This window comes from Maniola jurtina, chromosome 1, assembly GCF_905333055.1.
Source record: "Maniola jurtina chromosome 1, ilManJurt1.1, whole genome shotgun sequence".
Classification (NCBI taxonomy): Eukaryota; Metazoa; Arthropoda; class Insecta; order Lepidoptera; family Nymphalidae; genus Maniola; species Maniola jurtina.
In genome coordinates, this window is record NC_060029.1 from 11,690,049 (window position 1) to 11,703,823 (window position 13,775).

General features: G+C 35.2%; 1 protein-coding gene across 1 annotated transcript in view; it reads left to right on the forward strand.

Annotated features, from left to right (window-relative positions):
- Positions 1-8,766: 8,766 nt before the first annotated feature.
- LOC123870119 overlaps positions 8,767-13,775 on the forward strand; it is a 90,446-nt gene continuing 85,437 nt past the window's right edge. Inside the window, exon 1 of the mRNA XM_045913325.1 lies at positions 8,767-8,867. The gene's annotated coding sequence lies outside the window, so the exon portion shown is untranslated. The remainder of the gene's footprint in view (positions 8,868-13,775) is intronic.

The following is a 13,775-nucleotide window of genomic DNA, read 5'->3' on the forward strand; positions in this document are numbered from 1 at the left end:
AAAACATTGGTAGTACTTATACAATAAGTACTAAGTATAGACCTACATCGCGAAAACGATAAGTGCCTGCAGATGATTAATTTCACAATATCGTGAAATATTGTGAAAATAATCGTAATAGGTTGCTTACAGGTAGAAATGTTCAGCGTTTGTACCTACTCTGCATTTTTTTGATTTCCCAAAGCCTGAATATCGTTCGCGCTACTAGCAGCAGGAAGAGCATAGTAGAATATTTTTTGGGCCAGACGTATTAAGAGAGAGAGAGAGTATTAAAATTACTGACTTAGGTTATAGGCGTGTACCTATACCTTTACCTTTATTTATCAGTTATTTTATTATCGCTCGATCAGTATATCTTCACAACTTCACAATACATATAATGGCTTATTTGTCAACATAAAAACGATTGCCAAATCTTATTGTCTTCTTCATGGGAAAGCTATTGTTAACAGAGCTCTCTCCGTCACTTACTCCATACAATCGTAGTTCCCATTTCATTTGAATATTAAGCAACCAAAGTCCATGAAATTTTGCAGACATAGTCTAGAAACTAATATCTGTGTCTGTGGTGTTTTAGATTTTTCTAAAAATATGTAGTTTTAAAATTACAGGGGCTCAAAGATTTGTATTTTTCTTTAAAAAAAGGCCCAACTTTGTGCTCGTTTTTCTAGACAACGAAGCAATTTAATGAAATTTGGAAAAACCACAGACCTAGAAAATTTAATGAATATTATGTAGTAAAAAAATTATCGTTATATATTTTATATTGTTATAATTATGTGGGAACTACGAAAACCAGAAATTACACCCAGAAATCTTGAAAATTTCGTGCTGTCTCGATTTGTGCAAGCGGGGTGGTGAAGTGCGGGGGACGACACGTGAAACTGACAGAAACGGACAGTCTAAACACACGGGCCACATTTAGACTGCACCCGACTCCAAACTTGTCGATAGGTCTAACTAAATACATTTCAACTTGCGTTAGACGTATGCGTTACCTACTCAGACGTTGCCTGTAGATAAAAATATGTCTCATGTTTGCTGGCAATAGCGTATGCATCAAACCCTGCAAGTTGCAACTCTCTTGCAACCTATTCCTCACGCAATACGCACAGCTTTAATATTATAATTTTTGACAATGTATACTATATGTAATGCCATATCACAGGTCACTCTCTGATTTATTGCTAACAATTTACTTCCAAATGCAAAGAAATCTAAGTGTGTTGAATTCACACTGCCCAATACCAGGACCTTAAATGACATAAATTCATTGATAAATAATCATATGTTGAAAATAAAGGAGAACCCCGTGTTTCTCGGTATAATGTTAGATGCAAAGCTTCTATGGAACACCCACATATCAACACTTGATGGTAAACTCAGCTCTGCTGCTTACACTGTTAGAAAAATTCGACAGGTACTGACGTGGAAACTGCAAAAATTGTATATTTTGACTATTTTCACTGTATTATGTCTTACAGACTCTTGCTATGAGATAAAGCGGTAGATATTGAGAAAAAAATGTATTACAGAAAAGGACAGGACGTGCAATTTATAATTTAAAACCGCGCGCTGCCATACATTAAAAATATAAGGAAATAAGTACCTTATCTATTATCTTATAGTAGCTTCTAAACATATTTACAACTAGCTAATGCCCGCAGCTTCGCTCGCGTGGGTTTAGGTTTTTAAAAATCCCGATCCTTTCATTTCCCAGAACAAAAGTTGCCTCTCCGTAATAGCCCGTCCCCGGGATGCAACTTGTTTCTGTATCACGTAAGAATATTTAAACGGATTATCCTTTTCAAATCCCGAGGGATCACCAGGATTTAGGAATGCAATTTCTTACAGCATCAGGGTTGAGGTCAACGACAAAGTGTTTACTTGGTATAGATACCTTCAATATCAATTAATAATCGACACTTTTTAAATCCCATTAGCTTTAGTAGTCAGGTCCCCTGCAACATCAGGATTGAGGAGTTGGAATCCAAATTTTTTATTGAACAATGTCGCAAACTTTCTTTATCGATTAAAAAAACTACCCAAAATTACGCAGTTAGGTTACCTGCCAAATTTCATGGTTTTGAGTCAACGGGAAGTACCCTAGAGGTTTTCTTGACACACACGACAGACAGAGAGATAGACAACAAAGTGATCCTATAAGAGTTCCGTTTTTCATTTTGAGGTACGAAACCCTAGAAAACGTAGGAACGGCATTCCGAACCAGTGGTAAATTTTTCTGACCATCCAAAAACACTTTGAAGTTTACCTAAAAGTTTACAGGAATAAAAATTTATCATTGTATTCCATTCCATTTCATTCTATTCCATTCTGTTCAAAGATAAATAGATAATAAAAATATTTGTCACCGAAACAATAATTTACGATACATCGACCAATATCAATTTTACTGATGACAATCTGACTATTACCAAAGTGAACGACTACTATAATATCTATTATATACGACTAACATAATATGTATTATAAATTGTGTGCCGTTTGCATTCTCACTAGGTTCTCATTAAGTTTGTTTTATTTGGTTAAACTTTCTGGCATTTATATTGTTATGACGTTTAATTGGCAAACAGTCTGTTTATTGGCTGAAACTCAAAAATTCAGCCAATCACAACAAAGAAAATATTGTAATAATGATTGATGCAGCTTTCTGTAATTGAAAACAAAATATTTGACATTAACTTGAATGTGACAGTGTTTTCCGAATAGGGTTGCCAGAGGCCCCGTATTTTACTGGTTACCCCGTATGTCAGGATAGAGAAACCGGTAATTATGAAAATAAAATACGGGGCAAATAAAACTAAATATTTTTAGGGTTCCGTAACTCAAAAGCAAAAAAAACTCTTATAGGATCACTTCGTTGTCTATCAGTCTGTCTGTCTTTCCGTCTGTCCGTCTGTCCATCTGTCCTTCTATCCGTCTGTCATGTGTTCATGAACAAATATTAGTATTTTCAATTTTCAAAGTAAGATAACTACATATATCAAGTGGGTTATCATATGAAAGGGCTTTACCTGTTCATTCTAAAACAGATTTTTATTTATTTTTATGCATATTTTTTTTAATGCATAACAGTTTTTGATTTCTCGTGTAAAATGTCGAAAAAAATACCCGAATTGGAACCCTCGGTGCGTGAGTCTGACTCGCACTTGGCTGGCGAAACCGAACACTGACGTTATGTCCAGTAGAAAGAATATTTTCCTTTTGCGGCAATGCGTAGCCGAAACCCACTCGATATTGATCATGGTCGTAGCCAAGGCGGCGGGGCTTGGTTTGAGGATGTTAGCCTTTTTTTATACAAGTTAGCCCGTGACTTTAATCTTTTCTAGTGGTAAGTGATGATGCAGTCTAATTTCTTGGCCGTTAGGGCCATACTAACCATATAACTAGCCATGACCGAAGCCTCCCACCAGACCAGAAATTTAGAAATGGCGACTGCGCCTGGGAAGCCGTCAAAAACCTAAGCCTAAAATAATACTTACACTATTTCTTGCATTTGCTTACCAATTTTTTTTTGGAAATATATCAAACATTTCGCGCTCACTTCACTCGCGCTTTGAATTTGTATTACTTGGTGTAAGCCCCGCAATTTCGTTTGCATGAATTTAGAGTTTTAAAAATTCCGTGGGGGATTTTCCGGGCTAAAAAGTTTATGTCTGGGATGCAAGTTACCTCTGAATAGTAAGTACCAAAATTTTGGTAAAGAAGATGGGCCGTGAAAGGGTAACAAATAGATAGGCAAATAGATATACTGTCGTATTTGTAATATTAGTATGGATAGGGAGCTTTAAAAATAAAATCTTGCTATGGCTAAACTCGTTTCCCTTTCACTTTAATTCTTTCTGTAATTGAACCAAAAACACTTACGCTCACTGCGCTCGCGCTTTTTTATTGTTGTATTTTATCTCACTGTCAAATTGAAAGGCAAAATTCCACTAACCAGGTAATTAGCCCATAAAGTTGAGCGAATGTTTTTTTCCTCATGACAGGATTCAGTTCCGGCCCTGATAAAACCTCTCCCGAAATCGATTCCTGGCTACGGCCATAGTATTGATACTGTGAAGGTGGAATTACAAGTTAAATGTAAATTTAAGTTAAAATGCAAAGATTGTATGCATGAAATGTATAACATTTTGCTTTACAAAACTAGAGTTTTTAAAAGCTATTTAAATAAATAAATCTTTTATTTAAAATCACATTGCAAACACAGTTCACCAATCAAGACACGGCAACATACAGAGAAAAAATACAAAACTTACAAATAAACTGAAATATCTAAATAGGCTTTCCATGCATTTCAGAGAGAACCACCGCCTATTTCTTCAAATACTTCAAATTTTTAAATTTCTTCAAATCTAAACCCCGTATTTTTGATGGTGGTAGCCTGTAAATCAAAAAGAGGCAGGTGGCAACCCTACTTGCCACATGACATTACAGAATGAAAAATTGTTTTCATTACTCGGTAAGCCTACTGCCATAGTTTCACAGAAAGTGTGACGGTAGTTGTGACCTCTGATTGGTCGACTCTCTTTCACTATTTGCTAAAATTGATGATTGCAACAACAATTTTTTCTTTTTTGTAATCAAAAACAGAACACGGACGTCATACAGGTTGACTAATTGCAATCATTTCTGACCGGCTAACATTGTTCCGCTAGTGGCTCAAACTCACTGTCGCAGCAAGAACATGGTAAATTCAGCCAATCACAGCAATTAGAATTGGTTATCACAAATGCACCGATCTAGGAACCGAGAATACACGAACCAGGGCAGATAGAGATGAGAACAATAATATCATACGTAGGAAATCGACGGGGGATCGTTGACAATGATCCTCTTAACGTAATGAATTGAAACAATACATCAAGTTCATTACATACGAGAATATTGATATTAAAAACAACTGCCTGTGTTAAGTCATACCTACCTACTTAGATTTTACCTTTTATCTACGATACAAGTAAGCACCTTACTACCATCTCTGGGTAGCAACTCTTGTTAGTCTCAGATAGAGTCAATATCATAGTACCTACCATTGATATAGGAGGAATCTTACCTAATAGTAACCACTAAAAGTTTGACTACTAAGGCCTGGCGAGGATGAGCGACAGGCACTGCGCAACAGGACGTCATGCAAACGCCATTTCAACTTTCATGTACGCACCACATGCTTGTAATTCGTGAAACTGCATGTGAAAACTACGTCACTGCGACGTGCACTCGTCAGTAACCTCACAGAGTCTTCTATCGCCTAATTTAAAGTATGGTGACTACTTACTCTCAAAAGAACATCCTGTATACGTAAGAGTCCCGGAGCGAGAGATCGCAGAGATTAGAGAAGCCATGCAAATAAGCTCTTTAGGTGTTAGGGAGTAGAAATAGAGTCTGATATTTCCTTGAAAGTTCCACCCTCTTATTCTCTGACGTTACACTTTTGACAGAGCAGTCGTAGTCATATACAGTGGTGTGGCACTTGACTGTGCGTCTCCATTCCTCTCTGACAGCTGCCTTCTTCTTCCTGTAAGGGGACCATAAGGGGACATTCATCGCACGTCTGTTCTATCTCTTGGATGATCAGCATAGGTACTCGTAGGTACGTGCTTTGGTGCTTCTAACCTTTCCATGAACTTGAAATTAAAAAAGGACAATGGTTTTATTAGTTAGAAAAATTCATATACCTATACTTAGGTACCAAAACTCTGTAATCTGTACCTAAATATTCTACATGTAATACCTAAATGGTTTATTCGTGTATATTTTTTCGTAGCAACCGTAAATATTATGCTGATATAAACCGGAGATCCGCGTTAGATCCGTGTGAGCTTCCTGCGATCGCGCCATCAGTTCTATCTTATTATAATTATTAGAGTTCTACAGCTACACATGTCATATTATGTGATTATTTTGTGTTTGTGTAAGCTAAAAATATAACTAAGTTGTTATTGTGCGTCCTATTTTTAAATTCTATGAAGCAAAATAAATCCTCTTGGCAACATACGACTGTTATTATTTGCGACTAAAAAAGGACATAATATTGCAGTACCTACTTATTCTTTTTTGAAATATATATGGCAACTATGTTATTACAAATTATAGCTCTATCCATTTTGCGTATAATCAATTTGTACATAGTGACTGTTGACTACGTAACTGCTGAGTTTCATGCCGACTCTTCTCAGTGGAATCGGTTTTCTGAGTCTATGGTAGAGTTTTGACGTCGCATAGGTACCGCCACAAGTAAAGTATAGGTATCGAAAATCTGAATTCGATTAAATACTTTACCCGGAACATGCAATACCTAATGCGGCATTCTTCAAATGGAAGTTGGAACTACTTAATATGTGTTAATTTTCAGGCTTAATCAGCTTGCAGCAGCCTATTTTATATTGGGTGATGAATTAATGATGAGTAAACTTATATATTTTTGCACATACAGCAACCAGAGCCCAAGTCTAATCAGTGAGGCGTATAATATATCTCACTCGAGTCCCGAGGCTTGTTGCAATTCTTTGTCGATAAAAAAACCGTGAGAGAGCGCGTTGTCACACTGATTGTATTTGGACTGCTGCATACTAAACATGGTCTAATGGTGATTTTATCACATCACCGTGAAAAGTCGGTAACATAGGTGCTCATTTGTATAATAATTAAGTAATAAAAAAAATTGCTCGATAAGTATAGGTAGCTTGAGATTATTCTTATTTTTGAGGTCGACATGAAGTCGAAGTAAATAGGTACCTACCAATATTATGTTAAAGATTTAAATATATTTTTCGTACTTGTACGTGATAATATTACCCTGAACTTTATATGGTTAATTTAACTTAGATGCTAATTTTTAACATAAAGGTTTCTTTATTGAAGCATGTGAACATTTTCTGTCGAGATTTAAAGCAATATCTTGATTATTATCTTCTCGATATTAATCAGAATCTCGATATTAAGTTATTAAGTAAATTATTACTTAAATAAACAATTTATTTTAAAAAACAGTTTAACCGATTTTAACGAAATTCGGTACAGAGATACCTTGCCCTGCATCCAGAGGCCGGACTCTATTTTTTAACTCACGAACTCAAAGAGTTCCCACAAGATTTTTAAAAAACCAAGATTCACTCGGACGAAGTCGTGGGCATCATCTAGTACCTACTTTATATTTTATACTGATGTTTTTAATTACCTTACCTACTTACTTAAGTGTTATGGATTTAACTCCGAATTCAAATAATGATGTGATAAGAAGTTTCTTAAAACATGTTATCCCTGAGATAAACATAAAAACAGACAATCTCTTCCTTTATTGGATAATATAGGAACATCGCTTATTTTCGCTATTTATTATTTTTTATCTTGTATTTTATTTTATTTCCAAAATTAAATTTTTATTTATCTACTAATTGATGTACGCGACTTCGTCCGCGTGGATTTAGGTTTTTAAAAATCCCGTAAGAACTTTTTGATTTTCCGGGATAAAATTCGGCTTTTGTGTTAATTCAGAGTATCAGCTATTTTCCATTCCAGATTTTCAGACGAATTTTTCAAGCATTTTGGCGTGAAGGCTAAACTTTCACATAATTATAATAGTAAGTAAAATTAAGTGGGAAGTGGGAACGCTTATTGACTTCAGATTTAGGTATGAGGTTGGTTCCTCTAGTATATCATCTTACTGTGGATGTTAAATGATCATGTGATAGGCACATTTTCGTTATGACCTTAGTTTGATAACCAGAATGATGTTTGTGAGTCACTGTGGGTCACGAACTCGGTACAGTTTCATATATTTTTACGAACGGTTTAATGACTGTGACTGGTGTTCCGTAATAGTTTGTAACCTTTTGCAAAACTCCTAAATATTATAGGTAAATCGAGGAAGTTAATGAGCTAAATTCATATTTTGATCAACGGATTTGTTTTGCCGACTCAATTCGCGTAAAAAATCCAAAAGCAGCCTTTTGTTTTTCCAGGATGAAAAGCAGAGCCTATAGATCACTTGTTGCATAGTGCTCTACAATTTACATGCCTACGAGAGTCCTGTTAAAATCTGTTCAACCATTTCAAAAATTAGCCGGGACAAATAGGATTAACAATCCCAATGGAGTCCTTTTGTTTTCCGGGATAAAAAGCAGAGCCTAGATCACTCGTTGTACAGTCTTCTACATGCCATGCAAAATCGTTTCAGTAGTTTTAAAGATAAGCCGGGACAAACAAGCTAAACATTTTGAAAATGAGCGTTTGGTTTTTGATAACATTTGGATAATAATTAATAATAAATATAAAAATACTTGAAAGTAGGTATTAGGTACTTAGTTATCAACGAGTTATTTTCACCGGATATACCGAAAGGAGCGGATCCCACTTGCAACTGCTTGCCTAGAAGTTTTGTCTCTTAGTTTTCATCACGTAATTAATATCGGAAAACAGAAAAAGTAAAACAAAAAGCACAAATAAAAGTACAATGCAACTCTTCTTTCGTTGGTAAATATCAGAAGCCTCATCAAGTTCCGCAGTGCAATAAAAAGTAACTATTAAACTCGAACACTAAAGAGAAATTTCAATTTGGGAAAAAGTTATGGGCTTTACAAGATTCCGAACGGCCGAAAAAGGTATCGACCAGATAAATAATAATATGTCTTAATAAAATGAGCCCTTTATCTAGTAGGCTCTTCGGGGGTCAAGATAAGCTGGCACGAGGCATCGTGTAGCACGTCGAGCCGTCCGTCCCTCCATGCGCACGAGTCGCATCCCCGCTACGCTCACTATAAAAGACTTCGACGAAACCTGCCGCGCGCTATTACAAAAGTGTCTTTGTGATTTTTCCCTGCCGTATTTTTTATTCATCGAACAAGGTAAGTCACATTGAACTTTACAAAATTTAAGGGATGATTCGGGATAAATATATTGACCCTAAAATAAATTAAGGATAGTAAAAAGTAATTAGTAAGATTTTCTCAATTAAGTTTAGTTTAGAAAATATACAACATTAATTAAGTTCAACCTTTATTTAATTAAATGTTGTAATTTTGTAATGTAATTTGTAATGTTTATTAAATCATTAAATAATTTACAAATATAACAAATTAAAACGAAATGCGCTCATCAAATGCGATTATTTTAGACAAATTTCAACATAATTATAAAGTAATCAAAAATAAATAACGCAATAATAGCATAAGTAGCTTTAAAATAACCGCAAAGCACAGCAAAGATTGCTGCTATTTCATAGACAGCTTGACACAAAGATTGACTATAAGATTGGCAGCTATTCGATGCCCTGTCCTTACGGATTTTCGAACGAGCTGAAGATTACTCGTATGTAACTATGTCAAGCCGGAGTTGCGACATGGTTGCTGAGTTTGCTGGCCCTTTTCTATGTGGCCACTACATAATTTACTGGTTCTGTTAAAATTATAACATGTCTTGATAACACATGTCACTTAGATGTAAAAAAATAACATTTACTTACATTTAATAAAACCTTTTGCATGGAAATAAACTGAAAAAAAATATAAAGCACTTGTAAAAGTTTAATTGAATAAAAATATTTTTAATTTGAATTTAATCGTGAACTTGGTTGTTATTTGTTTTTTCGTCATCAAAACTAAAAACTCAAAATAGTTTATTCAAAATTAGTAGACAATACAGTTTTTGAATGAATATTAGATTTAACAACATTCTTTTCCCAAATTAAAACTCAAGATACGAGGGTTCGGAAGGCGCCCTAAACTGAATAGAAACCCACTACAAACTCAGAGGCGTATTATTTAAATTGTGATCATAATACTCGTATCATGTATTAAGTAGTATTAGCACTATCAGATTTAATGCAACTCACTCTCAAGCTTTTTTATCATTTAATAATCTATACTTTGTAACGAATTTTTCAGTCAGTAGGTAGGTACGTTTTATAAATATGTATCTACTTTGATCTTGTGGAGAGATATTTAAAGATATAGGTATATATATTTACTTATACAGCTAACTAGCTATAACTAGAATATAAATTTTGAAATCGGCACTTTGAAATGTTTTGGTAATCTGTTATGGGAATGTTGTTCCCACGGAGTAGAATATTTTTAAGTTTCTCAATAGGATTTTTGTTCTCGTCTACTAAAAAATGCATGCCATGCATATTCTAATTAATAGATCAAAGTCAAGTTTCATAACTTACCGTTACGAAGGTTATTCCGCCGGCAAAGATGTCGACTTTCAAATATTTTGTGACAAACATGACTTAGTATTCGCGTCAAGCACCCGATTTCGTAAAGTTCTAAATCTTAAGCTAAGTGCAAACATGACGGACGAAATCGCAACCCATCAAGATTATAATTTGCATGCGAGTGGTGACCGAATGATATTTTCTCTTCTCCCTTTTCTCTCTTTGTTCTGTTCAATCTTTAGACGACATTGCAAATTAAAATAGCCTAAACTTTTCATCATCTCATTGTCAGCTATCTTTTATCTATGTTCTCAATCCATCGCTGAGCACGGATACCTTCTTAGAATGAAAATGTTTTAGGCCATTATCGGCCGAGAATACGAAGAACTCATAAGTCACAGCCCACAGGCATGCAGGTTTCCTCACAATTTTTTCTTCACCGTTAAAGAAATGATATTTAATTGCTTAAAACGCACTTAGCCCTGAAAAGTATAAGCTGAACCTTTGCATATCCTAGGTAGGTACAATTGGTCCTGTCTTATACTGTTTTCGCGTTTCGACTTGCGATGCGGTCCGATTACGTACGTGTAAATGTGTGCGGTTTAAAGTGAAAAGTTTTCAAAGTACTTTAGGTAGTATAGGTAAGTACAAATACGTTACATTTTCTTAGGCTACGTAAATAACAGATTATTACGAGTAATTAAAAACTTATGTTCATAATACTAACTCGTTCTAGTTCATAAAGATTCTTGCGTTGCGATGTGTCCATGTTAAAGTATGCAAGTAGGTATGTAAATATTATTCATACACGACTTCCATGTCAATTAGTTTATTGCACTGAGCACCAGCTTACTTTAACATCTGAATCTTACAAGAGCAGTGTATATAGACAATTACACACAATAATGTAATCTAAGTCTAATGTAATAATTCGATGCATTTAGTAGGTACTCGCAGATAGATAACAACTCTCTGTCAAAATCCCGAATTTGTATGTGGACTCTTCCTAGCGATACGGCTACGTATGCTAGTAACATTTATTTACGGTTATTTCAATTAGCTTACCTACTCAGTACACATCAAATGTTTACTTTTTATTTGTAAGAGCTTTTAAAGCATATTTTCTGTTTGTATAGAATTAGAGTGAATAGAGAGTAGAGACGAAACGCGACGCGCAAAATTATTATTATCGATTTATCGATTGTAGTTTTTTATTATAAAATATCTTCTCTCTTTTTATTTATCAATTAATATCAGACAGAAATTCACTTTCTCGTAATAACGCGGCTAACGAATAAGTTAGATAAGTTTTTATTATAATCACTAAACGACCACTCTTAGTTTTGCTAAACGATTTTTATTCAAAGCGAATAAGTATCAAACGATTACCTAACTGCCTAGAGCACGCGACAGGTCGAGATGGCAATCGGGCAGCCCCCGCGCTAACCCGGTGCGGGATAGCGCGGGTGACGTGGTGTGCAGGGCGTCCCCCTGCCTCGTACCACGATTGCCATCTCGACCTGTCGGGTACTATACCTAATTATTATTATTGCTCTGCCATGAATAATTACGAGTATATCACAATAGGTTCTACTTATTGTTCACTTATGAACTTAGACTTACGAATTATTGAAGGTCAAAGTCATGTTTAAAGCAAGTAACGTCAAGTGTAAAGCAAACAAGCAAACCTCATTATTAATCTTGACACCTATCATTTATATTCATAAGTCAACTCCAAACTATACAAAGGCGGAATTACAAGTTAAATGTAATTTCACAAAATGAAGAGTTTTCAAAAGCTGTACCTTCAAACAATACTTTAAAAAAACCGGCCATGTGCGAGTCAGGCTCGGGCACCTAGGGTCCGTACTCGGGTATTTTTCCGACATTTTGCACGATAAATCAAAAACTATTATGCATAAAAATAAATAAAAATCTGTTTTAGACTGTACAAGTAAAGTCCTTTCATAGGCTACCCCATTTGGTGTGGTTATCCTACTTTGAAAACTGAAACAAACTTCTTTTTTTGCGATGTAAATAAGACCTACCTGCTTGCCTTTCATGATTCTAGGTCAACCGGAAGTACCCTATAGGTTTTCTTGACAGACACGACAGACGGATAGACGAACAGACAGACAGACAGACAACAAAGTGGTCCTATAAGGGTTCCGTATTTCCTTTTGAGGTATGGAACCCTAAAAATATCTATTTTAACCACTGCCTCCCGTAAAAAAATCTAAACCCCGCATTTTTGATACTGGTAACCCGTAAATCACGAAGTGACAGGTGCCCAAGTGGCAACCCTAAATAGGCTTCTTTAAGGTATCATAGCAAATAAGTACAATTCTTTTTTCAAGCTCGTGGGAGCTAAGTTTTCGAATTAGGAACTGAAGTCGTGGTAAAGAACATTAGCATTATACTCGTAGTTATAGCCTGATTGTGGCAAAAAGTCGGTCCCACGGCGCGGCGGCACAATACGATGGCGCACGTGATTACGGCACCACGAAGGACGCATTGGGCAATAGCTCGGAAAATTAGCTGGAACCTTACTAGCTTTAAGTTTTATTACAGCCAAAAAGAGCTCCTTTTTTACCCGACTGCGGCAAAGAAAGGGTTATGATTTTAGCAGTCTATGTATGTATATATGTATGAATACGTATGTATGTATGTTTGTATCCAGATTCTGTGTATTCCAACGTAGGGCCTAAACTACTGGGCCGATTTTGATGAATGAGGTGTCAATTGATTCGTTGTAAAGGTCCGGGTGACATAGGCTATATTTTATACGAAAAAAATTGACCTAACGGATGATACATCAAAAGAAGTGGAGGTCTCCAATATCTTTTTATTTTTGCTAATGTATCGAGTGGGATGTTAAATGAAAGAAGAGAAAATTCTGAGCACATAAATATGAATTTACAACAATATTAAAACATACCAAGCGATAGAAAAACAATTTTGCTCTAATATTTCAGCGTTTATTACGACGATCGCCGTCGGGTTTTAGTTTTCAGCTTTATCTTGTTAAACTTACTTTGACTATGATTCTCTTAGCTGAGTTGTAGATATGCGGATATGCGGAAGGATCTAAGAGCTTAGCGTACATTATTATTATCCCAAGAAAACTACCATTGAAATTAATTGGAAAGGGTCACGACCCTCAAAACCGATTCAGGTCACCTAGTTGTAAATATAAAGTAAGTTAAGTTCCATTCTAAGTATATCTATTTAGTATCTATTTATTAGTTAAACTACGAAATAAATCATAATTTAGATTTTTGAACGAATATCTGTATTACTTTTACATAGGTAAGTTAAAACTATCATCCGTCTACCACTAGGACTGCTTTGTTTTGTCGACTAGAATTTTATTTCTTTATTTCCAATTCACTATCACTCAATACTACAAATTCACTAAAATAATTATAAAATATACGTTATGGGCATTTCGCATAGAACTTTTCGTGGGATTCTAGCTTTTTATCAAAACTAAATACTAAATCAGGTAGGTCTTACCACATGGACTACCTTTAAGTAGTTCGTGTGGTTAGACATTTGCTAATCCTGTTATGACCAAGCGAATTCTGTGATTTGCAAA